The sequence below is a fragment of the Microtus oregoni genome, unplaced genomic scaffold (genome assembly GCF_018167655.1).
Source record: "Microtus oregoni isolate MIOR12 unplaced genomic scaffold, Mior012 000050F_002, whole genome shotgun sequence".
Classification (NCBI taxonomy): domain Eukaryota; kingdom Metazoa; phylum Chordata; class Mammalia; order Rodentia; family Cricetidae; genus Microtus; species Microtus oregoni.
The window spans coordinates 52501-75802 of NW_024543226.1; the positions used below are offsets into that span (position 1 = coordinate 52501).

Consider the following 23302-nt stretch of genomic DNA (forward strand, 5'->3'; position numbering starts at 1 on the left):
CCAGGCCAGCTGGCCTTGGTGAGTTCTCAGTAGAACATCCCCTTTGTCTCAGTGTATGGGTGCACCCCTTGCGGTCCTGAGTTCCTTGCTCGTGCTCTCTCTCCTTCTGCTCCTGATTTGGACCTTGAGATTTATGTCCGGTGCTCCAATGTGGGTCTCTGTCTCTGTCTCCTTTCATCGCCTGCTGAAGGTTAATATTCAGGAGGATGCCTATATGTTTTTCTTTGGGTTCTCCTTATTTAGCTTCTCTAGTATCACTCATTATAGGCTCAATGTCCTTGGTTTAAGGCTAGAAACCAAATATGAGTGAGTACATCCCATGTTCCTCTTTTTGGGTCTGGCTTACCCCACTCAGGATAGTGTTTTCTATTTCCATCCATTTGTATGCAAAATTCAAGAAGTCCTTGGTTCTTACTGCTGAGTAGTACTCTAATATGTATATATTCCATACTTTCTTCATCCATTCTTCCATTGAAGGGCATCTAGGTTGTTTCCAGGTTCTGGCTATCACAAACAATGCTGCTATGAACATCGTAGAGCATATACTTTTGTTGTATGATAAGGCCTCTCTTGGGTATATTCCCAAGAGTGGTATTGCTGGGTCCAGGGGTAAGTTGATCCCGAAGTTCCTGAGAAACTGAAACACTGACTTCCATAGTGGTTGCACAAGTTTGCATTCCCACCAGCAATGGATGAGTGTACCCCTTTCTCCACAACCTCTCCAACAAAGGCTATCATTGGTGTTTTTTATTTTAGCCATTCTGACAGGTGTAAGATGGTATCTTAAAGTTGTCTTGATTTGCATTTCCCTGATCACTAAGGAAGTTGAGCATGACCTTAAGTGTCTTTTGGCCATTTGAAGTTCTTCTGTTGAGAATTCTCTGTTCAGCTCAATGCCCCATTTTATAATTGGGTTGGTTAGCCTTTTACGGTCTAGTTTCTTGAGATCTTTATATATTTTGGAGATCAGACCTTTGTCAGTTGCGGGGTTGGTGAAGATCTTCTCCCAGTTAGTGGGTTGCCTTTGTGTCTTAGCGACAGTGTCCTTTGCTTTACAGAAGCTTCTCAGTCTGGACAGCCATCAGAAAGAAGTGGCTATGCCACACCCCACTTCTCAGGTATTGATTCAGTGTCTGTTGTGGACCCAGATATCTAACATTTTAATAAGCATGATTTAGTGTCTGTCGTGGACACAGATATCTACCATTTTAATAAGCACTCCCTGCAAATGTGATGCAGTAATGCATGGCCCTTTCGGGGAAATGGTCTGATGGGGATGGCGTCCATTTCAGTCCTGGTCATTTAAAGGAACCCATGCAGACTTCTGTCATCTGGGGAGTCTATGAATGTCATTGTTCTACAGTGTGCTGCTCTTGCTGCTACCTGCTCAACAGGATGTGTTCCTACAAGGCATCACAGACCAGCTGCTGGTCACAAGGATGGGAAGAGAAAAGGAAATGACTCACCTGGTGAGTCCCACATGATCTTGTCACTCTTGCTCAGGTAACAGGCTGACCAGACCACACCACACTTGGTTCTTCTCCAGGAGTTGGTTCTGCATGGAAAGTTCACTGTTTTCTCCCCTGTTCTACTAGAAGGCAGAGAAGGAGGAGAGAAATCTCATGGAGAGGGGAGGAAGGCAGATGAGAACGCTCATGCACTCTACTGTAGTGAATATAGGGATGGAGTAGTCTATCTGCATCCAGTCAAGTCAAAGATGTGCAGTGACATCTTCCTCTTCTTTGTTCATCTCACAGACCCTTCCTATACAGACACACACACACACACACACACACACACACACACACACACACACACACACACACACACACTGGTGACACTGATGACTCACATACTGGAAACAAGGGCTCATGTCAGCTTCTTGTCAACCTTCTGTGTGTACTCTCTACAGTCTTGTTGTACTTCTCATAGAAGAGACCTGACATTGACAACCTTGAAAAGGAACAAACTTGGAGGATGAACACCTGACTCCCAAACTCCTTATAAACATAGAGAAATGAAGACAGTGTGCCTCATTGGTAATTACAAGAAGACAGAAAAGAATATGAAGGGGACAGAAGAGTCACACACGTGTGAGAGGACACCTTTAGCAAAGACACAAAGACACTTCAGTGAAGCAGGCATATGCTGGTCACCGAGTTTTTCTGGGACTGTTGGTGGTTATAGGAGGTACAGCCCAGCATCGTGATCAGCTGCCTAAGGATAACCCTGTTCCTTTGATGACCATGACCTTGGTAAAGCTGGATCTATGATTAGGCTGCAGAAAAGAATTTCAGGAAAAGCCAGAATGAAGCAAACTTGTGAGCTTATTCATGCTATGGAAGAAGCTCACATAGTATAGGGATGGCTCAGGAATGAAGGCCTGAGTGAGGACTAGAGAGACTTGAGATTAGGGTGTGTGAGGAGGGCAGGAGAGTGAGAAATGTGAAGATTTTTATGGTTCTCAGAGTTACATTGTTACATTATTACATTGTTTGAAAATTACATGCTTTGAGTCTTTGAAATGGTTCTGTTTTTCCACTTGAAGAAAATATACAATAGGTTATTAAAAGTAAAAAATAAAAATGCTTTTAAATGTTCTTATCCCTTTTAAAAAAATTTTAGTAAATTAAATTGTAAGGTGAATATGTGATTCTGCAAACATTCTGGTCCTAAGTAAGCATAATTAATTAATTTTTTTAATGTTTTTCACAAGGAAGTCTGTGCACCATCTGAGTGAATACCTATTGCTCACAGAGGACACCAGAGTTTGAGATCTCTCAGAACTGGAGTACAGACAGTTGTGAATCATCAGGTAGGTGCTGGGTATCAACCCTGGATCCTCTGGAAGACATCCAGTGATATTAAAGAATGAACCCTATCCTCGGACCCTAGTTTATTTGCTGTATTTTTTAAACACTATTTGGGATGTCTTTAGTACTACTTGCATTATATCTGTGGGTAATTTCGACTCTATCAGTTGGGTGGAGGCTTCTTGAATGTCAGTTAGAAAAATGTAAAAATGATCACAGGGACGGGTGGTGTTGGCTCACGCCTTTAATCCCAACACTTGGGAGGCAGAGGCTGGCAGATCTCTGTGAGTTCGAAGCCAGCCTGGTCTACAAGAGCTAGTTCCAGAACAGGAACTAAAAAGCTATGAAGAAACCCTGTCTCGAAAATCCAAAAAAAAAAAAAAAAAATGATCACAGGGTGAGGGGCTGTGTATTCCCCTCTCATATCCCCTTCAATGCCCTGTTTTTCTGTCTTATTATGGGACAAGTGGGCATCCTCATGGACAAATATAAATATAGACAAGTTGTTTATCACCGGATACAAAAGTCAACCAAAATTAACAAATGATCTACATAGGACTAGAGAGACATCTCCGAGGTTAAGAGTGCCTTTGGCTATTGCAGAGGACCTGACTTCAGCTTACAGTCCCCATATGGTGGCCCAGAGATACCTATAACTCCAGATCCAGGGGAGCTGACAGTCTTTTCTGGTCTCAGCAAGCATCTGCATTCAAATGTGCATACGGCACACACAAACATATAGGCAGATACCCAGTAAATAGTGAAAGCAAATCTAAAAGGTAATTAATCCAAAATACAACCTAAGCATGAATCTTGTAACAGAAAGCAATTGAAAGAATTATAGACAAAATTCATAGATATAACAAACCCCTTTTATGAAAAGAAGAACTGGACTGTTAGGACTTCCATAAAGTGAAAAATGTACACTGTGATATAAAAGATATTTTCCCTGCCTGGGAAAAAATGAATGTAGGAAATTGTGTATTAGATGACAGCCTTATTGTTTCCAGAATACAGAAAGCCTAAAAAAGAGTCACTAAGAAAATACACAATTCATGAAATAAAAGTTGTCCAGAAGGGTGAGTAGATGCTCCACTAAGCGGAACATACAGCATCAACATCCTTAACACTTAGGGAAGAGAGACAGGTGATTCTAGGGGACTCTTGACACCCCCACAAAATATTCAGAAATAATAATATGAAGACCTGGCAAGGTTGTGGGGGATGAAACTATCATACTGACTGCTGGTAGCCATGGGAAATAGGACAATAACTTGGAAAAATATTTCTCAGTTTCTTGATATGTTAATTGTCATTTGACCAAAGCTGTAACAACTTTCCTGATGGAGCAGAGCTGTTACTTTGAGGAAAGCTTTCCCTGAAGCAGATCTGTAAGCTGCTAAGCTTATACTGACTTTGTGGTATTCCTTGCATCTGGACGGCCAGGATCCCTTTACATTTGAGCTGAAATGTTTACACTACACATATATGTTTTTAATTGTACTCATTGTCTGGCAGAAAGACATCTCCACTCTGCCTTATGGAATCCAGGTCCAGAAAGTACTAGCCAATCACAGTCCAGCCAGAGTCCTCAAAGACTGGTCTGGCTGGTAGACAACCAGAGGCCTGCCCAGAGCTACAAGGCTTCCATTACAATGAGCAAAATGTGTGGTGGAGAAACAGGAGAGAAAGAGTAGCGGGATGGTTCATGTGCTGTGAAAAGAGGGAGAATAGAAGGTGGTAAGGAACAGGCTGAGGGGGTGGTCTTCTTGTCATTCATGGTCATGGGGTCATCAGGACCGAGGTTGCTACCAAAGGTCATTTCTGGGTCTCTGTTCTTATTGCAGCTTGGGTCTATGTTAACATCCATGGTCCACGCTGCCACCAAAGGGCACACAGGAGCCTGGAGTCTGGGCTGTGTCCTCTGGCCTTGTTGGGATCTGAGCGCTGTGTTGCCATTGGAGTGACAATGATCTGAGAGACCCGAGCTGCCAACCTGGGCCATGGTGTTGTCCATGCCTGAGCTGCTGACCAGGGCCATATCTGTGACCCAGCAGTAGCCAGGGTCTTTGTCTTCCTGACTCCTGTTACCAATGAAGGCCATGCGGATGCCTGAGGTGTGGGCCACCACCTGAGGCCACGTTGGTGTCCAAAGGCTTTGCTGCAGCTGGTGCCATCCTGATCTGTGTGGTCTGTGAAACCACCCGGGAAATGGTGACATCAAGGACGAGTTGTTGCCAGGATCATGTTGGGTCTATGGTCCTACCAGAGCTAGGGTATGTGCTGATGTTTGTGGCCCATGTTACTACAGGGGGCCTTAAGAGCCATGAATGATGATATCCAAGGGCCAGAGTGAGCTGGTTCTGCCCTTTGGTGGACATTGTGTCAAGAGCTGGCCCTGACTTTCACAGGAGAGCTAGTCCCACACCTCACCATGGGCATTGGAAAACTGGGCCTGGTGCCATGGGCATAGGTGAGCTGGCTTCGGCCCTATCCTTAGGCAGGCAGCTGATCAGCTCAGCTACCACCCAGGTCCATATTGGGGTTCTTGGCTTGGCCCATCCTAACATCTACACCATCTAAGGCCTACTGGAATGCTGGAATTGACTGGTCCTGGGGAACAATACCTGCAGAATCTCTGTTACGTGGGGTGACTGCAGGATATCCTAGAGGAGTTTTGTTGAGGGTCCCATGATGATAGTGTACCAGAAACTAGAGGCCATGAACAAGTTCAATGACTCATTGCAATGAAAGTTTACAAGCAAATATGTTGGACAAAAAGGTATACTGTGTGACTCACCTTATATGTAGATCGTATTAAAGTGTAATAGAAGCCCGAGTACTGCTTCTGATGACTTCAGTTGGATCCCCAGGACCCACATTGTGGAAGCAGAGAAATGACTCCTGCAAGTTGTCCTCTGACCTCTACAAGTACACTGTAGATCATGTATGGCCTTGCCAGACACACAAAATAGGCAGACAAATAAATGTAAAAAATGTAAATGGACATAACTTACCAAACACAAAACAAAAGCCAAAAATAACCGATGTTCTTATTGCTGACTGAAATAGACTCTAAAATGATTGCTTTTTTCAAGACATATATCTGAAACAAAGGCATTAAAATGTTAACTTGAACACTTAAAAAGAAGTAAACACATACCATCCAGGAACGAATTATTAGAAATCTAGAGTTATAATCTTAACGTTTAAGAAAGAACTAAAACTAAAGTGGAATAAAACAATTTTAAAACATGAAGTAATGTTATGTGTAAAATTCATTAGGAGAATGCAAATCTTTCATACTTATATTTCAGTCACACAGCAAAATATGGATTGAAGGAGAATTACAAGAAAGTATTAAAGCCGATTAATAATTGCAGATGAATGCAAAGTAGTTTTCTCAATGTGACCACAATCATAGGAAAATAATTTATTAAATGAGAGGCCCTGCATACCCTAACCTCAAAGGCATATGCCCTGGGAAGACATATGGAACTCTTAAGTCTGATATAATCTTTTTTGTTGAAAGCATGGATTATTCCGTGATGGGAACTTCATTTGATGTGTAATGCAGTTTCTCCCCCTTTCCTTATCAGCATTTACAGGTTATTATTGACAGTCAGAAACAAATGAGAGAAATGTCCCAGAGACAAGTCCATGGCCATCGTCACAGATATCACACGCAAAAGACATACATAATTTTGTAGCTCTCACTATCCTGTGTGTGGTCAGAGATGAATCTGTTTTAACGTGGTTGTACCCCTTGAGCTCTCAGTAAACACCAGGGAGCTAGGAGAGTGAGAATGAGAGGTGTCGTGTGTGTGTGTGTGTGTGTGTGTGTGTGTGTGTGTGTGTGTGTGTGTACAGGTATTCCTTGGCAGAGGCTGGTCTGCAAAGACTGGTTGATTGACTCTTAGACCTGCAGTGATATGGAGATGGTGGAAGTCACAGTCCCAGGGCCTAATTACAATTTCCTTTGTGTTCTCTTGAGCCCATGAGTAGCCACTCCTTGGGCCCCCTGTGCTGGACTTACTTAACACCTTGTCATTAACAGATGACGTTGGACCTGACATTTAAAATATCAGAATATGTCTCCTTATCAAAGCTTTAAGTTTCTACCAGTCAAAGGACTGCTTTTCATCACATAGCAGCTAGTGCCTGTAGCTGAGCTTTCTCTGCTTTACCATAACAGTCTACTTAATATTATCACCCATGTACTTAAGGAGAGTCTATAGTTTCTTCATTCTGTGATTATAAAAACTTCATGAAACTGTTTCCACATTGTAACTTGCAATTTGTACTAACATAAACCTGTCTCACTCATGTTTACTCACATATATTTGACTCCAGAATGAACTCTCTTCTTCCTTCGAGGTGAGAGCTGTATGTTTACATTGACATTTGTTAGTGTGTGTTGTGTATATACTCATGCTTGTGCAAATATGTCCCTGGATATATATGTGTGAAAGTTAGTTAATCACTTACTGCTGTGATAGGTTATGTGTTATAATTCTCCTGGTCCTCTTCAATGATGACCTGGTGTGTAGTACACTGCTTACTAATCTCCATAGTTCTTTACTCATGTGCTGACCGATATCAGTATGGCTCAACACCCATTTTCCCAAACTGTTTTCCTCTATTGCTGTTCTCTATTTCCATGCTCCATTTGTCCCAGTATGGCTAGAGGAATCCTTTTAAGATGGCATCTGTGTTCATCTGGTGCCTCTGGAGAGGAGATGGAAAGTCTAGGAAATCCATCCATTCCAGTGTCAGGGGATTCAAGGTGACCACCACATTCATATTCTCTACAGAGCACCACTCTGTATCCCGTGTGCACTGCCCACTTTACACTCAGGGAGGATGAAGTGAGTCGTGGAGCACTACAGTTGCTACAATCCATAAATGGAACTGCTCTAGTATTGTATCAAGTTTCCAAACACACTGAAAACGCATTGCTATTCCATAAAACATCAGCCCCTTTAAAGAAAATAAATGTAGGCATGTAGTTTGAATGCCACCTCCTGGCCATAATGGGGACTACATCAGTGAGAGTCTTGGGCCCAGTGGCGTCTATGTTTGGGTGGGAGGGAACATTGGCTGTGACCTGGACTTGAAGGGACCTTACCTCTGGAGATAAAGCAGTGTTTTTTCACTTCAGTATATTTTCCTGGTACATAAACCTTGACATCTTAGGTATATCAAATGTAAACCCGAGATTGGAGACCAATCCCAGTCTAAGGCTAACATAAAGCAGCCTCATTAGATAGAGATGGTGGAGCTCTGTGTGCAAACACACACACACACATATGCACACAGGCATGCACAGAGCATGAGAGTAGATTCCATTTGTCCTTCTACTTCATTGCCCAGAAACGGAACACAATGACTACTTCTAAAGTACAGAAGGTATAAACATCGTTTATCCAGTGTGTGGTTGTGTGCCCGTGTGCATATGTGTGTGCTTCTGCAATTGTATGCATACATGCATGTGGTCAGGGGACAGAAGGCAGCCTCCGGTGTTGTACCTCAGGCGCCATCCCCCTGAAGTTTTTCTTAGACAAGGTTTCTCACTGGCCTGGAACACGCAAGGCAGGCTGGGTTGGCTGGGCAGCACACTCCAGGGATAGGCTTGCCTCCACCTTCACACACAAGCAAGTCCCACCACACCTACTACTTTTCCTGCTGTAGTTTAACTTCATTTTCTTGATGATGCTCTCTGTGAATGACACTCAGGGCCTCATGCCCACAAGGCCAGCAATTTATTGATTTAGCTGTCTCCCCAGCCCCACTTTTACCACCCGAGCACAAGCATTTTTCTCAGTTTACACTTTAAAGTACTTTCCTTCCTGGATACGAAATTTGAAACACCACCGGAAAGCACATGTACTACCATAAGGAAATCTGTGTCTGTCGCCGGGCTTATTCCTACCCCTAAGGCACAGGGCTGTCTGCAGGGAAATCTCCAGAGAGTGAGCTATCTGAGTAGAGTCCCAGCCGCCATTTTCTGTGCGCCTTGCTGTATGTGGTGGTGAGGAAGTCACTTCCCCATTTAGGGGATGGTAATCTTTAATGTGTCTGCCAGGGACACACAGGGCTCTGCCTAACATCCAGTGAAAAGAGGATGGTTTCCCATGACAGAACTAAGCTGAAACTTTCCCACAGTGAATGGAATGATAATAGTCCTGCTAACTATTTTGTGTGTTTAGTGCAGAGTCTCAGAGCAGCCCAGCCCAGCCTGGGACTCTTCCCCTTCCTCCCTCAGCCTTCAGAGTGCTGCTGGTCCTCCCAGCTTACCACACTGCCCCAGCTCAAGTATTCATTTTAATGTAAACACATTCTTAATGCTACTGTTTTCTTCTCGGCCCAGTAACATTTTCATTCCATTTCTACATGTATATGGTTGAATTCCCACGAAATAAGTAATTTTATCATTGATTTCCCTGCAAAAATTTATTTTATAATGATCCACATCTCTTGAAAAACCATGTACTCTAAGATTGTTTTCCTAAGAAATTTCACATTTTCTGAGATATTTCTGGTTTTTGTTTGGTTTTCATTTTGAGGCAGGGCCTCTCTGTGCTATTAAGGCTGTTCTGAAACTTCTTAGCAGTAATGATCGTGTAACCCCAGTGTTCAAATAGCTGAAAGTGCACGCATTTGCCACCTAACGCTGATGAAAACTGTTCGCAGTACTGCCTGGCATTTGACCATTTTTCTTCATTGTTTCACAACAATTATTTTAATTTGTACATAATTTTAAAATATACATAACTTAATAATAATTACGTTGTGTATATTCCTATGTGTATGTACACATGAATTCCGGCGCCTCCAAATGTCAGGAGAGGTCATACCTTCCTGGAGCTGAGGTATGGTCCTTCAAGGATGTTGGAAATGGATGCTGGAAACTACCTTGGATCCTCAGCAACAATAGAATGCACTCTGAACCACTGAGTCATCTCCCCTGCCAGACTGTAGACTGTTAGATTCCGTTAGCCTTTATAATGTTCATATTTTAAATTCCACTGTGTTTTCCCCTTGGTCAATGACCTGGAGTTGATGCTTCTTTTTTTTTCTTGTTTAGATTTTAGTTATACTTTTAATTATGTCTGTCTGTCTGTCTGTGGTATGCACATGATTGGCAGAGGCATTGACTCCTGATGGGGCTAGAGTTAAAGGCAGTTGTGAGCTATCTGCCATGGGGGCTGGGAGCCATACTCTCATAAACAGTAATGACTCTCTTGTCTCTTTCCTCCTCCCTCTACGCCTTGAGTGCTGGTATTACAGGTGAGGGTGAACATGCCCAGAGGGTCAAAGAACACAGAGCAATTTCCATTCTAGGCAATCATTCTGCCACGAGAGCTATGTCGCCAGTCCCCATACTGTGGCTTTTTAAATTCACCAGTGATTTCTTTTCATGGTATAGCATTCTCATTGAACAGCTACCAGAGAAATCAAGAATATAGCTGGGAATGTGTGCACAGCCAGGGGAGCAATAGCAGTGTCTAGGGACCACTTTTAAAAATCCCCAAATGTGCTCCCACCACATTTGTGAAGAGCTTGGGACAGGGCCGTCAGATGCTGGGCAGATCTAAGTGCTGTAGCATCCTCGAGTCCAGCCTCTGGCAAGGACATCCTGTTCCCGAGAGCAAGTCTCCTGCCAGCAAACCTACCTTACATGCCCAGCTTCCCAAAGGTCAGCAACAAGGGACTAGAGGCTGTTGTTGTACTGTCTGTGGATGTGTGTGCACAGCCAATGACCCAGACCCTGCAGAAGAATCACAAAACAGGAAAAAGGTTGGTCAAAGAATCAGACACATCCTTAAGCTCAGTGCTGAAGACATAAAAAAAGAAAATTTGGAAATATAGCATAGTGTGTGGAAATAGAAATGACGGAGAAAGAAGAACAGGATTTCCCTTGCACGGAGATGTGAGTGTATGTGTCCTGATGTGGGGCTGTGCCTCCCTAGGAGTATGGGGACAATGATGAAGGGATCCCAGAGATATCTGAGAAGCCGGATTCTGCGTTTGGATGTCTGTACAGCAATGGTTCTCAGCCTTCCTATGCTGTGACGTGACTCTTAATACAGTCCCTCATGCGTGGTGATCCCAACCAGAAAATTATTTCTGTTGCTTCATCATCGCTGTAAAGTTGTTACAGGTAAGAATCACAATGGAAATAGTTTTGGAGATAGACGTTTGCTGAAGGGGTCAAGTCACAGGTTGAACCACTTTTCTAGAGTCAGAGAGATGTGGGACCTTCCTAGCCCCAGCAACTTTGGTTCCCTGAGCCAGGATGTCCTGGACCCATTCTCCAAACACAGGCTGGGAATTTCTGTGAGGAGAAAACAGAGTGAGACCCTCTGCTCTGAGCTGTGCTTCCCACTCTGTGAATTGAGAGCATCACACTGCTCATGTGCTAATTTGGGGGTCTTTAGTGATAATACCTGCTTTAAATACCAGTCACAAGTTCCTGCATATGTGACAGACTAATGTTGATATATGCAATTGGAATTACAGGCTGGCCTTGAACTCAGACATCCAACTGCCTCTGTCTTGTGAATGTTTGCTCCATTCCCTGCTGTCAAAAATAAGCATTTCTAAAGGCAGTCTTCTTCTGGAGAAATAGGGACAAACAGTTGCTGCAGAATTTAGAGACTGATTTCACTTCAACTCTGCCTAAAACCTACTCACTTCCTTCATCTGTAAACCTGCCAAGAGCAGTACATGCTGTAGAACAGCCATTTTCAAAAATACACTGAATTTTGGGTTCACTTTTTAAGAGACAAATGTTAGATTCTTATTCTGTTGGAAATTATGCTACAGTTAGCTGTACTTAGAAAACTTTACATCTGAAAATTATTCATCAGCAACTCGTTATCAAATTGTTAAGTTTTACAATGACTAGTTTGGGTATTCAAACTATCCTGTGTCAATACACGTGGAATAACTGATGTCAGTAAATGGAAGCACCGTGTCTCCATGTGGTCAGACAAATCCAGAGATGTTAGAGCAATGTCTCCACAAGGAAAATGCACAGCGCATCCAGGTGCTATCTGCCCTCTCCCAGACAAGGCTGCACAGGGCAGCTCTCCTGCTGATCACTGCAGCATGGCTTCATCCCTCTTTCATACCTCCATCCCTCCCCTGTCTTCGGAACCATCTCCACTGTCTCCACACAATCCCTCATTCCGCCCTCCCCAGGCCTTTCTCTGTTCAGTGCCAAGTCACCTTCTACCAAAAGGAAACATATCATGACAATTCCATAACTCACCTTCCACACAGATCATATAATCCAAATGTCATACACAGCTGACAATGACAACATTTTCCTTTCTGTCCTATCCCCAAGCAGTGTCCACGTTGTCTTCAAGGTTCTGGCAACTAGCCTTGTTCTCTGCTCTTAGATCCACTGTTCTCCATGGAAGCAAGCACGCCCACAACTTGGTTTGTGCACGGTCTTGCTTCTATTTGCCATTCAGGACTCAGATCACATGCTAACTTCTGAAACCTTTGGGGGTAACATCACATACGACAATCCCCATCACAACTATTTCCTGTCCCCTTTATGATCTTTAAAGCGCCAATAATACACGGAATTGCTGTGATTACTGATTTCTTCTGCTTACTGACAGTTTGCCTATCTAACACGATATACAAGGACCCGTGCTAGTCTTCACAGTGCAGGAACAAGGTGTTCACTAAAGAGGCCACTATGTGAATATCTGGATAAATGTACACGAAGGAATTGATTTGTCTATTTGATATGGCATGCAACACACAGGTATTTAAGGCAGTAACAAGAGAACATGGCATGCACTTAAGCAGTCTGTGACTTCATATCCTGGAAGACAGAATATCAAACACACTAGCAATACGTTTTAACATGGACAGCCATCAGAAAGAAGTGGCTATGCCACACTCACTTCCTAGGGTTTGAATCAGTGTCTGCTGTGGACCCAGATATCTACCATTTTAATAAGCATGATTCAGTGTCTGTTGAGGATCCAGATTTCTACCATCTTAATAAGCAATCCCTCCAAATGTGATGCAGTCATGCATGGCCCATTCGGGGAAATGGTCTGATGGGGATTGCTTCCATTTCAGTCCTGGTCATTTAAAGGGACCCCTACAGGGTTCAGTCATCTGGGGAGTCTATGAATGCCATTGTTTCACAGTGTGCTGCTCTTTGCTGCGACCTGCTCAACAGGATGTGTTCCTACAAGGCATTACAGACCAGCTGCTGGTCACACAGATGGGAAGAGAAAAGGAAATGACTCACCTGGTGAGTCCCACATGATCTTGTCACTCTACTGTACTGAATATATGGATGGAGTAGTCTGTCTGCATCCAGTCAAGTCAAAGATGTGCAGTGACATCTTCCTCTTCTTTGTTCATTTCACAGACCCTTTATACACACCCATGTACACATCACACACACACACACACACACACACACACACACACACACACACACTCACATTGGTGGCAATGATGACTCACATACTGGAAACAAGGGCTCATGTCAGCTTCTTGTCAACATTCTGCGTGTTCTCTCTGCAATCCTGCTGTTCTTCTCATAGAAGAGACCTGACATTGATAGGCAGAGGACACAAAGTATCACTGACAAGAAGCATTTGCTTTTGGCTTTCTTCCCTGGGGTGGTCAGATAATCCAGAATTCTAGACAGATAACAAATGAAGAGCAGGTCCACTTGAATGTACTCCCACGGGCATGTTATGGGATAATTTAAGCATCACAGTATATAATGATGACAAAGGAGTACTCCTTTAAGAAATGGGTGTTTCTGAGTAGACACAAACGCATGAGTAAATCCATTAATAAACAAAACATAAAAGAGAAACATTACTCAAAGACAAGCAATTCTTGTATACTAGTAACTGCACAGGGAAGTAGGCATCAGAGCAACACTTAGCAGGCGTCATGGTTATAATAAACATGGAAAGAACCATACATAAAACACCCCTCTGTACAAGTCCACAGCAACACTGCTAAAATCTGCATGACTGGATGGGAAAACAAGAGGGAAAACACACGGGTACTAACCTTTTCCTTTTTGTGTTGGGGAGAATAATATTAGATATTTTGAAAATAATTACCTAAGTATTCTTCATAATACAAACCTTTCTGGAGTTACACATACATACCTAACTCTTCACATGTATCCCCTTCTTTCTCTCCACCGTGATCTCAGCACCTCCCTGATGGAGCTAGCTGGGAGGTAAAGGACTATCTCTATGATTCCAAAGATGCCATTGGGGCAAACCTTTGACCTGTGGCTGCCTTAGAAATTTTCCCCCAAACTGGGTGTTGGACATTTGTTTCTGTTCTCATAATTCACTTGCAACTTCAAAGTACTGAATTTTAAACACAGCAAATATATGTTAGCATCAAAGACATTTTCATCATAGAGAATGTAATTAAATATTTTAACCTAAAAGATTCATCAATAACTCTGTCTAAATTTAACACAGACAGCTGACCACAGTGAAATGAATGTGTGGAAGCTGTAATTTAAAATCCCTGTCACTGGAGATAGCATCAGGAAATATGAAATAATTAGGAAAACTCTGCCCACTTCTCTGTAGTGCCTAGACACTGAATGGGACAACTCATTGCTGAGAGTAAAGATGTATAGATTCATCGACTGTGGCGATATTTTGTTTCTTCCATGACAATAAAGCTTGCCTGAGAATCAGTGTGTGCAGATAGCCACTAGTTAGCCACAGAAGACAGGCAGTGTTGGAACTCACCTTTCCCAACACTTAAGAAACAGAACTCTGTGAGTTCAAGGCCATCCTGGGCTACATTAGATTGATCCAGTCTAAAAGAGAAACAGAGTCAGGCAGTGGTGACTCACATCTTTCATCAAAGTGCTTTGGTGTCACACACCTTTAATCCCAGCACGAGGGAGATGGAGAATGAAAGGAATGTGGCTGGGAAAAGAGAGGAATATAAGGTGGGAGGAGATAGGAGATCCAGGCAGTCAGTCTGAGGTCTTGTAGAGACAGGATGCTCCATTTGGTCTGAGGATTTTGTCGAGGAAAGAACTAGTGTCTGGCTGCTCTGCTGTTCTGATCTTATAGCTCCAACCACTTAATATCTGACTCCAGATTTTATTATTAAGACCAATTAGAACTCACGCTACAATCATCTTCATGTGATGGAATATACAGGTGTCTGTTCTCCTCATACAGTCCTATAGATCCAGTGCAATACCAACAGAACTCTAACAGACTTTTCATAAACTAATGGGCTTATCCTGAAATTCACAGTGAATATGGAGAACCCCAGCTTGAAACAACCTTATAAAGGAACAAACTCGGAGGATGAACACCTGACTTCCAAACTCCTTATAAACCTAGGGAAATGTAGACAGTGTGCCTGATTGGAAATGACAATAAGACAGAAAAGAATATGAAGGGGACAGAAGAGTCACACATGTGTGAGGGGACACCTTTAGCAAAGACTCAAAGACACTTCAGTGAAGCAGACATTTGGCTTCACGGAGTTTTTCTGGGACTCCCCATAAGTGGTAGGGAGGTACAGCCCAGCACAGTGACCAGCAGCCTGAGGATAACCCTGTCGCTTTGATGACCTTGACCCTGGTAAAGATGAATCTAGGATGCAGTAAAGAATTTCAGAAACAGCCAGGATGAAGCAAAGGTTGTGAGCTTATTAATCCTGTGGATAGAAGCTCACACAGAATAAGGATGGCTCCTGCATGATGGCCTGAGAGTGGACTGGAGAGAGACTTGAGATTAGGTGTCATTGCAAAGGGTATGTGAGGTGGGCAGGGAGGGAGGTACAGTGGGAGAGGGAGAAATGGGAGGATTTTTATGGCTCTAAAGTTACATTGCTGAAAGAATGTAATTCAGAAAATTTCAAGATTAAATTACATTAAAGCCTATATTCAGGTTTTTAAATTAACTATAAGAATATTTTTACTCTTTAAATGGGTTCTATTTTTCCATTAGGAAAAAATATTCAATAGGTTATTAAAAAGTAAAAAATGAAAATAAAAAGCAATGCTTTTAAATGTGCTTATTCCTTTTAAAGTTTCTTTCAGTAAATTAAATTGTAAGGTGATTATGTGACTTAGGCGAGAGAATAGAGTGCTATCATCATCCATCTCAAGGCTACAAGTATTCTGCCCATAAGTAAGCATAACTGCGTTTTTTATTTTCTGCTTTTGAATGCTTCTCCACAGGGAAGTCTGTGCACCACGTGAGTACCTAATAATGCCCACAGAGGGTGCCAGACTTTATGAGATCTCTCGGAACTGGAGTTACAGACAGTTGTGAACCATCGGGTAGGTGTTGGGTATCAACCCTGGATCCTCTGGAAGACATCCAGTGATATTAAAGAATGAACCCTATCTTCAGACTCTAGTTTATTTGTTGTTATTTTTAAACATTATTTGGGATGTCTTTAGGAATAGTTGCATCATATCTGCAGGTAATTTTGGCTCTATCAGTTGGCTTGAGGTTTCTTGAATGTCAGAAAAATGTAAAAATGATTACAGGGTGAGGGGCTGTGTGTTCCCTCTCATATCCCCTTCAATGCCCTGTCTTTCTGTCTTATTTTGGGACAAGCAGACCTCCCCATGCACAAATATAAATATAGACAATCGTATATCGCAGGATACAAAAGTCAATCGAGAATGAACAAATGATCTACAGAGGACTAGAGAGACATCTCAAAAGTTAAGAGTGCCTTTTGCTATTGCAGAGGACCTGACTTCAGTTTCCAGCACACATATGGTGGGTGACAGATGTCTGTAACTCCAGATCCAGGGGAACTGACAGTCTCTTCTAGTCTCAGTGGGCATCTGCACTCAAACGTGTATTTGGCACACACAGACATACAGGCAGACCCTCAGTAAATAGGGAAAATAAACCTAAAAGAAGTCCAAATTACAACCTAAACATGAATCTTGTAGCAGAATACAATTGGATGTTCAGGTTCATGAATTACAAACAAACTTCTTAGATATGGCAAACCCCCTTTCATTAAATGAAGAACTGGAGTGTTACGAATTCCATAAAGTGAGAAAATATCTATTCTTCCAAATATATGATAGAAACATATTTTTCTTACCTGGGAAAATGAATGTGGGAAATTGTATATCAGATGACAGTCTTCTTGTATCCAGAATACAGAAAGCTTCTAAAGGAGACACTAAGAAAATAGACAATTCAGGAAATAAAACTTGACCAGAAGGGTGAGTAGATGCTCCACTCAGAGAAACATACAGCAGCAACATCCTTAACACTTAGGGAAGAGAGACAGGTTGTAGTAATAAGGGCGGCGGGGCTGCATCCCCGGCACCCGGCCGCCCCCACGGCTAGCTTTACCCAAAATAATTACACGGAAACTGTATTCATTTAAACACTGCTTGGCCCTTTAGTCCTAGACCTTACTGGCTAATTCTGTTATCCCGATCAACCCATCTCTAATAATCTGTGAGCACCGGTCTTACCTGGAAGATTCTAGGTCGGAGCTTCATCTCGTGTGTCTGCCCAGGAGCGGGGCATGGCGTCTCTCTGAGGCTTCTGCCCCCGAGAGGAGAGCTGTGGAGTCTGAGCTCACTTCCTCTTCCTCCCAGCGTTCTGTTCTGTTTACTCCTCCCACCTATCTTCTATCCAATAAAATGGGCCAAGGCAGTTCCTTTATTAGCCAATGACCTTCCTCCATCAACAGGTGACTCTGAGGGGACTCTAGACAACCCCATAAAATACTCAGAAATAAAGACTTGTCATACAAAGACCTGGCAAGTTTGTGGAGGATGACTCTCCCATACCCACTGCTGGTGGCCATGGAAAACAGGATGATAACTTGGAAAAATCTTTTTCTGTTTCTTCATATGTTAATTGTCATCTGGCCATCACAACCCAAATATATAACCTGGAGAAAGAGGACATATTTTCTTTTAAAGACTTATTTATTTCAGTTCACAACAGCTTTATATACAAGACACTGAAATTGAAAACAACCTCAGCAACAGGCAACAGGCAAAGACTCATTTCCCAAAACCAGCATGGCAGTTTTCAACTGTTAACTCCAGTGCCAAGGGATTCATTGTCCTCTCTTGGCTTCCATGGGCAACAGGCATGCATGCGCTCTTCATACCTATATGTAGGCAAGCATATATACACATGAAATAAACTAAATTATAAAACTTGCCGTGTAGCTATACAATGCTACACTATTTAGTATTAAGAATGAACAATTATCATGGGAAACAAAAGAGATAAATTTAAACATATATTCAAGATGAATGAAGGCCAGATGTCTCTAAACTCTGGTTCTATCCTAATACATTCCAGCATATATAAATTTGTCTATAATATCAGATTGTTGTATTTTTCTGCAGACAGGGTTGGGCAGTGGTTGGGTATGAGAACCTAAGTAACATAAAGAAACTTTATGGATTGGTAAATAATAATGAAACTTATACCTACTTGAGTATAAGAAGATGTCTATTGTCATTATGGGGAAAAGTGGAAAAATACAAATTACGTTTTATATTTGGTGACTTGGACTTCAGAGATTGCCCCATGGTTAACAGGACTTGCTGTTCTTACAGAAGACCTGGGCTGGGTTCTCAGCACTCACTTGCTGGCCCACAATGGACTGCATATCTGTTTCTAGGAGAAACAACACCCCTTTCTGTCCAAAGCAGCACACCCTGATCCTGAAACCAGAGCAAAAGAAACATACACTGACCCTGAGACTAGAATCAATTCACTGGCCCTGAAACCAGAGCCCAACGTTTTAAAAAGGCCAGTGAAATAAACACACTTTGCCCCTGAAACCAAAGCCACAGAAACACACTCTTCCACTTACCAATTCAGCGAAACAAACTAACCAATCTCTCAGCATAAAAGGAACCAATCCCAGAGCAGGAAAACAAGCTAATGACTGAGCATGAAACCACCCTGTACCTGTTCAGTTGGGAGCTGCCTTTCCCACTCTTGCAGGGTCAGCCACCTCCTGGACTCTTCCCTCCTAGTGAATCTCTTGAATGAGGCTTGGGTAAGACCCTCTTTGTCTAAGAAGAACAGAGAAGCAATGACTTCAACTGGGGTCAACTGGAGCAGAGGGGAGCAGAACTGGAAAAGTTTCTCTTAGCAGAGCAGAGTTGTTACTCTTCTGAGGATCTAAGGAGAGCTGTAACAACATGGCTGGGGTAACCCTCCCCTACCAGAGCAGAGCTGTTAATTTGGGGCAAACTTTCCCTGAAGCAGGGCTGTGAGCTCCTAAGCGTAAGGTGAATTTGTGATATTAATTGATGCCATCTTAAATGGATTCCTCTAGCCAATACTGGGACAAATGGAGCATGGAAATAGAGAACGGCAATAGATGAAAACAGTTTAGGAAAATGGGTGTTGAGCCATACTGATATAAGTCAGCACATGAGTAAAGAAATATGGAGATAAGTAAGCAGTGTACTACACACCAGGTCATCATTGAAGAGGACCAGGAGAATTATAACACATAACCTATCACAGCAGTAAGTGATTAACTTTCACAATATATATCCAGGGACATATTTGCACAAGCATGAGTATATACACAATACACACTAACAATATTCAATGTAAACACACAGCTCTCACCTCGAAGGAAGAAGTGAGTTCATTCTGGAATCAAATATCTGTGAATAAACATGATTGAGACAGGTTTATGTTAGTACAAATTGCATGTTACAATGTGGAAACAGTTTCATGAAGTTTTTATAACAGAATGAAGAAACTATAGACTCTCCTTCAGTGCATTGGAGATAATATTAAGTAGACTATTATGGTAAAGCAGAGAAACCTCAGCTACTAGCTGCTATGTGATGACACACAGTACTTTGACTCGCAGAAGCTTAGAGCTTTGTTAAGGAGACATATTCTGATATTTTAAATGTCAGGTCCAACGTCATCTGTTAGTGACAAGGTGTTAAGTAAGTCCAGCACAGGGGGCCCAAGGAGTGGCTACTCATGGGCTCAAGAGAACACAAAGGAAATTGTAATTAGGCCCTGGGACTGTGACTTCCACCATCTCCATATCACTGCAGGTCTAAGAGTCAATCAACCAGGCTTTGCAGACCAGCCTCTGCCAAGGAATTTCTGTACACACACACACACACACACACACACACGACACCTCTCATTCTCACTCTCCTAGATTCCTGGTATTTACTGAGAGCTCAAGGGGTACAATCACGTTACAACAGATTCATCTCTGACCACACACAGGATGGTGAGAGCTACTAAATTATGTGGTCTGAATGAGATTCCTGTGACGATGGCCATGGACTTGTCTCTGGGACATTTCTCTCATTTCTTTCCGACTGTCAATAATAACCTGTAAATGCCGATAAGAAAATAGCGACAAACTGCATTACACATCAAATAACGTTTTCATCATGGGATAATCCATGCTTTCAATAAAAAATATCCTTTGTAAGTTTCATTGACACTTGTTTCCTGACAGTTTACAGAAGATTTAATAATTTGTTCACACAAAAAACAATACGTATCTATTTGTTTAAAAAATAATAGCAGTTATAGATGAATCAAAAAGTACAAATATTTGTGCATTATCCCGACAGATAGATCCATAGTGCTGATAGGCCGAGAGATTTCCAAACATTGCTGAATTGGAGACAACCTGTCTTAATGAAGGACAACTATGTTCACAGCTCAAACAATTCATTATTAGTAAGATGTCTGTTGATTCAAAACTGAGCTACAGATTCGATGCACTAACAATAAAATAGCACTTACTCTTTTTAAAAATTCTCGAAAAACCAAAAAAAAAAAAAAATTGAGTGGAAGCCGGGCGGTGGTGGCACACGCCTTTAATCCCAGCACTCGGGAGGCAGAGGCAGGCGGATCTCTGTGAGTTCGAGACCAGCCTGGTCTACAAGAGCTAGTTCCAGGACAGGCTCCAAAACCACAGAGAAACCCTGTCTCGAAAAACCAAAAAAATATAAATAAATAAATAAATATAAAAATTGAGTGGATAACTCTAAACATTTTAGACTAAATATATAGCTTGTGTAAACCTTAGAAACAGACAAATGTTAGAGAACAGCATTGCCTGATAGGAGACCTCTGTTTGAACCTACAGTAATTGGACCAGCATGCTATTGAATCAAAGTTGGCAAGAAAAAGTCCAAAACCAACATTCCACGCTCACATCCACACATTTACAGACCACTGCCTATATCGAGTCAACATTTTTCCTGTGTCTGATGCTGGCATCAAGCTTGTGTGTAGTGCGTGTAGTGTGTGCTGAGAAGAACTGACCATACTCCTGCTGCAGCCTCCCAGGCACTGGGATTACTGGCATATGTACCATGATTGGATAATTGGAGAACTGATGTTTCACAAATAAACAAGGCAATTTGATGCATAAAGATGGCCTTTCAGGAAGCAATACTGAGGCAAGTGTATATCCAAACCCACAAATATAAACTAGGACCTACATCGTATCATATGTGAAGACCATTCAAAATAAATTACAGATGTAAAAATATAAAAATCAGCCTATAAATGTCAAACAGAACACAAGAAGAAAATCCCTGTCACTGGGTGCCAGGCAAAGATTTCGCAGACAAGACACCGAATAAAAACCGTAATTGAAGAACTAGAGAAGGTGGGATCTTACAATTTAAAATCTCCTGTTCTTCCAAAGACATGGATGAGAATTGAGATGATAAGTCTGAGGCTAGGAGAAAAGTTAGAAATACATATATCTGATAAAACATTTCTAACATTTCTATGAAACATACGGAAAACCTCAAATGTCAGCGAGCAATCTCACGCACAGAGTGGGAAGTCGGGATCACAGAGTGCTCATTTGGCCTCATTTCCCTCCTGCTCACTCTCCGACAACTCCCCTCCTGGACAATGGCTCCAGCACAGCCCTGTACAGAACAGCACAGGAGGAGGCCGAATGGTCCCAAGTCTCTCTCCTTCCGGAGAAACACAGGCTGCAAACCCCGAGGTAGGAGTGGTCCTACTTGGGTCTGGAATCCCTGCATCTGCCTCCAAACCCTCAGAAAGATTCTGGTGCTCCCCTCCGGGAATCCATAAGCTCAACTCAGTCCAAACACCAGGAACTGAATGCTCCTTTCCAGGACATCGTCCGGTCGCCATTTGAAAAGAGTCGCCATAATGACCCCGGTTTCTATGACAACCGCAATGCTGCCTCCCCCTTAGTAACCAGGAATGGCTCCGCCCAGCCCTCCCTTACTTCCTCTCAAAGGAAGAACTCTTCACCCTTGTTTTCACCCAAGAAAGCATACCCATTAGAGAAACTGTCCCCACTACGAATGCAGAGCTTTTCTTTTTTTTCCGCTCTGTGAACAAAGCATATCCCTAAAAGCCCGACCACATTGTACTCACCAGACCATGGTGGTATCTATGGAAATGTCGTCACAAAGATGAACATTGCTGTCACGGTGACAAATGAGCAATTTTATCCAATAATTAGCTATGCATATATAACCTCATCACGGGACTTTAAATTCTGGGACACCTTGCACATCAACATGCTGAAAAAAGAAAATCAAAGGTTAAAAGTATTGTTTTGGAGATGCCAGGGCTCGAACCCGGGGCCTCATATATGCGAAACATGTGCTCTACCTCTGAGCTACATCCCCACACCTGATAACAGCTTCATCAAAGCCCTTGTGAAGTCAGAGGAACCGAGCCAATGTTCAGAGTCTCTGCAAGGGTCTGCATCAGGTCCTTTGAGCATACTGGATTCCAGGTTGAGTTTAGTGCTTTGATAGGATTCTTGGGACATTTGTTGCATGAGAAAACAATCTATTTTCAATCAAAGGAAAAATAATAACAATAAAAATAATAACAACAACAATTATAAGAGCAAACCTTATGCTCTTTGAAGCATGGTAAGCTAACAATGAATGATACTTTGAATTACTCAGTCCCATCAATTTTACTTCAACTTTACTTGCAGGTGGTTCAACATGCCAGTATCATGGGGAATTAATAATAATATGTTGCTGATATGCGGTCATATTTGAGAGTATGAGTAGCTTCCTGAACCCCTCTCTAGCATACCTCCTTTCTCTTTTAAAAGACGCCTTAGTTTCCGGGCTTGAAAGGCAGTTTTTATAATCTTGGTCAGGCCGCTCATTTTGTTTCTTAACTTTGCCAATACTGTCCATCACTCCATTTATGGCAATAACTAAATGTGCGGTAGCTATTGGTTCACAAAACCCTAAGGTGCTGTCACTTTCTGCATGTTTATGTATCTCACCGCATGCTTTGTAAGTTTCAAAAATGAGAGGTTTTCTGAAATATGTCCTCTTTTCATACATCACCTAGTATATGTCTCAATATACAAAATCATTAAATAAATATTTCATGTATGTTCAGATGAGTTAGAAAAGTGAGTATTTTTAAAAAGAAAACAATCTATTTTTTTCATTTACATAC

At 42.2% G+C, this 23302-nt stretch overlaps 3 long non-coding RNA genes and 1 other non-coding gene across 4 annotated transcripts; all 4 read right to left on the minus strand.

The window, feature by feature from the left end:
• Window positions 1-5616: 5616 nt before the first annotated feature.
• Window positions 5617-13353, minus strand: LOC121436693. The gene is made up of 3 exons (XR_005972728.1): window positions 13298-13353; window positions 10490-10584; window positions 5617-5767 (listed from the first exon to the last, which is right to left on the minus strand). It is a non-coding gene; the product is annotated as an uncharacterized LOC121436693 (long non-coding RNA).
• Window positions 13354-17695: 4342 nt separating this feature from the next.
• On the minus strand, window positions 17696-18362 carry LOC121436668. The gene is made up of 3 exons (XR_005972726.1): window positions 18302-18362; window positions 17834-17969; window positions 17696-17744 (listed from the first exon to the last, which is right to left on the minus strand). It is a non-coding gene; the product is annotated as an uncharacterized LOC121436668 (long non-coding RNA).
• Window positions 18363-18468: 106 nt separating this feature from the next.
• Window positions 18469-21798, minus strand: LOC121436669. Its single transcript, XR_005972727.1, has 4 exons — window positions 21664-21798; window positions 19460-19497; window positions 18785-18891; window positions 18469-18534 (listed from the first exon to the last, which is right to left on the minus strand). It is a non-coding gene; the product is annotated as an uncharacterized LOC121436669 (long non-coding RNA).
• Window positions 21799-22428: 630 nt separating this feature from the next.
• On the minus strand, window positions 22429-22500 carry Trnaa-cgc. Its single transcript has one exon. It is a non-coding gene; the product is annotated as a tRNA-Ala (tRNA).
• Window positions 22501-23302: the final 802 nt, after the last annotated feature.